Source organism: Coffea eugenioides, chromosome 11, assembly GCF_003713205.1.
Source record: "Coffea eugenioides isolate CCC68of chromosome 11, Ceug_1.0, whole genome shotgun sequence".
Lineage (NCBI taxonomy): Eukaryota > Viridiplantae > Streptophyta > Magnoliopsida > Gentianales > Rubiaceae > Coffea > Coffea eugenioides.
In genome coordinates, this window is record NC_040045.1 from 35,876,570 (window position 1) to 35,881,473 (window position 4,904).

General features: G+C 36.7%; 1 long non-coding RNA gene across 3 annotated transcripts; it reads right to left on the reverse strand.

The window, feature by feature from the left end:
* Nucleotides 1–123: 123 nt before the first annotated feature.
* Nucleotides 124–4,233, reverse strand: LOC113753867. 3 transcript variants are annotated; one of them, XR_003465094.1, is made up of 6 exons: nucleotides 3,714–4,233; nucleotides 3,192–3,320; nucleotides 2,761–2,887; nucleotides 2,443–2,660; nucleotides 800–1,661; nucleotides 124–506 (listed from the first exon to the last, which is right to left on the reverse strand). It is a non-coding gene; the product is annotated as an uncharacterized LOC113753867 (long non-coding RNA). The 3 variants fall into 3 exon arrangements; XR_003465093.1 differs by having other exon boundaries at nucleotides 2,443–2,674; XR_003465095.1 differs by having other exon boundaries at nucleotides 2,443–2,887.
* Nucleotides 4,234–4,904: the final 671 nt, after the last annotated feature.

The window sequence follows — 4,904 nt, forward strand, 5'->3', positions numbered from 1 at the left end:
TTTGCAGCCTTTGGGTGTAGAAGATATAAACATCCAGCAACGATTTAATCTTAAATTAAGAAATTTAATTGGACCATTAAACTCATGATGCAACATCCACTTCAACTTTAGACCCTAATAAAGCAAAGCAGCCACTGAAGCTTTATACAATACCTATACAATATACAAATGAAGCAACTTAGAGCCGTTTGACCCCAAAAAAAAAAAATTTGAAGCTACTCATCAAGTATATTAATTGAGGCGAATACAATGTTTGAAAGCAGTTAAATTGTTTGGCTTAAACTGCAGTTTGCCTTACCCACTTTTATGGTTTTATCAACAGCCCCATATATAACTACGTCATCATATATCATTGTACTCGTAACTGCAATATAAGAAACTAAATTCCTTTAACCTTGGACAATTGTAAGGCAAAGTGATTGATATAAACCTGTTCAGAGATACCAAAGTGAGTCCCTTCCTTCCATTTGCCTTTCTTCCGCAAGTTTCAATTTTTCAAGAATTAACTGTTGGCAAAAAAGAAAAAAGTACAAATTGATTTATGGAAACCTACTGAAATAAAATCCACAAGAAAAAAAAGCATAAACGATTTCATTGTAGTAGAGAGAGAGAGAGAATTTTATGTAAGCAAAGAAGAGGAAGAGGAATGAGAGGGGATTAAGCTCCAAAAACCAAGTCCAACCGAATCTCACGAAACAAAAGCTGGTAACAAACATAGCAAGGGGCGGCAAGGGTGGTGGGCTGGAGTCTGGAGGAAGGAGGAAGGAGGGATGGTGACTAGGAGAAGAGAGAGATTTACCTTGATTCCTGAGTTGTGCTGCAAGGTGTAAGCAAGCGAAGGGGAGAAATTGGTCCGGTAATTAGAAGAGCAGGAAAGAAAGTGGTAATTAGAAGAGAGCAAGGATTGAAATTAAGAGCAAGGAAGAGAGAGAGAAGGCAAAGGAAGGAGTGTGCACCCGATTCAATGAGGCTGTCTGCGCCCACATATCCCCAAGCCGCCCAAAAATCATGCAACCAACAAACACCCCCAGAGTTCATGAAAATTACGGAGTAACCAGACCATTTCAGTGTTCATCCGAGCTTACACACTTTTAGTGTGGCTATGATATGATATCTAGTCAGAATTTACCCTTTTTTGGGATGGGTGGGAAGAGGAGGTGGACTCTCTCCCTGTTTGCGTGCAAGGTTCTACATTTCTATGCTACTCTCCGAACAGATCATGACAAAGACGTTGATAGCATAAATTATGCTGCACCTTCAGATGCCCTCCAAAACAGTATCAAAACCATGGACAACACCACGAAGAAATGGAAAGTACTAAAGCAACTATAAGAAACTTCCAGTAAAGTGAAACTTTAAGTCTGTTTATAACATATTATGGCAAAAAACCACATCAATTTCTTTTTCTCAAGTTATATGTAAAAACATAATCATACGACTGAGATCAACACTGTGAGGAAACGTGCTTCATCCTCTTTAAGATTTCAGTCCATTTGATCCATAGCTCCAGAAACTAAAGAATATATGTGAAGTTTGTAAAAGATATTAGCACTGAAATGGAATAGAATATGAACCAGTGTTTGGATCTTTCACAGCTTTGAAATTGTCAGCGCTCATTCCAAATTGACCAGAATTGCAATTTCCAATTTCCCTCAGCTTACCTGATCAAAAGGTAAACAATTCAACTTCGTGAGAGATATCATCATATGCAATTGAACACACATATAAACTGGAAATAATTGATACCCTAAAATACTTTCACCATCAACCGTATCCAAGTAAAGCAGACAAAGTTAAGCAGATTTTGCTGCAATTGTCCAGGGTTCAACAAAATGAACTCTCCTTGCTTGAGGTGCCAAATAGGGAAAAAGGAATAGGAGAAGCAGATATAACCCATAGAATGTAAGAATAAAGTCACAAACAATAATGTTGGCTGCCAATGAACTCAGAAAAAGTGACTCAACTGCACAAGGCGTGTTGAAAATATGCAGACAAACCAAGATCAGAAGTTCAATAAAAACATAAACAAAAGGATTGGAGTTGTTCTATCAGCATAGTATGGTTTCCAAAATCTACACCTTGGGTTCAGGAAAGTACAAGAATCTATTCTCATTTAATCATGATCTCCAAATGCAGCAAAGATAAACCATGAACAGCTTGAACAAATTCGCCCTCTACAACTTCAAGCACTGCCAGGCTATTAATAATTTGCAAATACTTCACTACAAAATGAGTCCATCACTTCAACACGCATCACAGGATATGATGACAGAAACAAATGTAGTTCATTCTTGAACTACCTCAGCTTAACTAAATGCAATTTGTTCAGGCACTAAATGTTATGAAGGAAAAGCAGACAAAAGCACGCTCAATTGCACAAGCACAGTAACACATACCATAAGAAATACCTTCACTCTAGTTCACATATATGGAAGTGCTTACATTTCCCTTAAACCATCCTTGTGCTAATCTCAGTAATCGTTTGTCCACTTCCACAAGCATCTATTCTTTAGCAGCACCTGAAGCAAAGCTTTATCTGCTCACATTAACCTTCCCCTTCCTCCAGAATCTTCCGAATGCACTAGCCACCTCAGCTCACACTAGCTCCTTTTACTTTTGCAAAAATTCCAGATCCTCTCCTCCTCCTCCACTCTTCTCCCCTAGAACACATTTTCTTTTGCAAAAATGAAGCATTCCTATATTTACACGTGAAGAGCAAAAAAGAATCATTTAACAGCAACTACCCAAAGAAGTTCATACCACCAATGGTCAACAATCATTTCTTCCTTCATCTTTTGACGTTTTTCATCTGCTAATGGCTTCAAGCGAACAATCTGTCTTCTAGCTTGATCATATGATGGGTCAACTTCCAAAACCTTTGTCATATCTGCATATTGTAATGAACACCAGCATAGGAAACAATAAATTGTGAAAAGCCATATGGACTATATGAGAAGATTAATGAATGCCATTGGCTTTGCGTGTGTGTGTGCTTTTGTGTGTGTGAGAAAGAGAGAGAGACAGAGAGAGAGAGAGAGAGAGAGAGAGAACAAGCAAGATTGCAGCCATTACACATATAATAAAGCCACCACAAATCATAGATTAGTCTTCTTATAAGCACAAGTTTGTGCTAGAAGTTGCCAGCAGCTGCTCAATGACAGTAAAATATTCAAATTCTTACACCGACATACCTGCTATAGTCTCTTCAAATTGTTACAACTTTTCATACACCTCTGCTCTTCTTAGCAAAACACTTATGTAGTTAAGGTTTAGCTCCAATGCTTTTGTGCATTCTTTAATACCATCATCATATTTTTTTTCTGTAAAACAAACCACCAAAAAGAACTTCATCAAAATCCAGTCAAAAACTTACCAATGCATGACATATGTATAACAATGCATATAAATAATGATATCACATTAGGAGTTATTTGCCAATCAGCCAACAGGTATTAGCAACAGATAATGGAGGCTGCTGTAACGGCAACCACCACCAAGATGCTTAGTGAGGAGGCTAAGTGTATGGGTCCTCTCCAACACAGGGAAAAGAATGGGAAAAGAATACTTTAATGGACAACAAATTATAGCTTTAGGAAAAATTCTAAATACTAAGATAAGTACCTTCTCTTCTCCAAAGATAAAGGATAAGTACATCTTGTTAATGGACAACAAATTATAGTTTTAGGAAAAATTCTAAATACTAAGATAAGTACCTTCGCTTCTCCAAAGATTAAGGATAAGCACATCTTGTCTGCCCCTATGAGCTGAAGAGAATTGATATCCAAATTTGATAGTTCAAATCAAATTGAAAGGGATACAGCTCAGATTGATGAAAACAGATCTTCGAGGAACCTTATTTGGACATAGCTAACAGACTTTCTTCCATGTTCACCATTGACACATTAAGGAGATTACATACAGATTAAGGCATAGCACGTTGCCATGGCCAACTTTCCTACTCGTCAAGATTCAAATCTATCAGCTGTCCAATGTAATTGGAACAATAATAAAAGCGAGGTCTATTTAGATCTGGCAAGAAGAGGTGTAGACAAAATGAGTATTAGCCGTTTATCACTATCAGAGCCAATATATCTTCTTTATAATAACTCAAATTCAGCCTTCATGTGACCATATCTAGATAACAATGTCACCAGTCAAGAAACTTCAAGGAAACCTATAATCATGTAAAAAGACTAAATTAAACATTCACAATTTTCACAACAATGCAGTTGCAATAATATCCACTTGTCTCTTTAACAAAAAAAAAAAAAAAGTCTTTGTTTCAGACATGAACTATGTACATGTTTTATTACAATATTATTTTTAGAATTTGCCTCAAGTTCCATCAAATGCTCTCGCAGAGAGAGTTTTTTATAACACAATCTTTATGTTTTACTACTCAGCCAAATGATACCCAAGATCAACCCATACTAATCAATTACAACATTCAAAACTGCATTCCAACTCATAGATATAGAGAAAGTTAAAGAGCAACTTTTCAAGAAATACATGCAAAAAGTACAATTTTGCCATGTATCAACTCAGCAAGATGAAAGCTTACCAGTTTATTTAACATGCAGCATGATTTGTATGGCATACTGACCGTAATTCAACAGATTTGGATATACTGGACACAGCTGGTAAAGCAATATCATACTTAGACAATGCCTCTTCATCTTGACCATCTTTAAACAATGTATTATCTTCAACTTTTGCATCGTTGGCTTCTGTTAATGCTTTCTGCTCCAAAGAGAGATAGCTTAAGAGATGACAAGAACTTCTAACAAAAATACAGCTACAAGAGTTTATAAAAAGAACCAGGGCAATAACAGGACAAGAGGATTCCCACGTGACTCCAGCTTGGATCTTCACCAAAAAATTCAGCTTCAACTTCTCTTTTGACT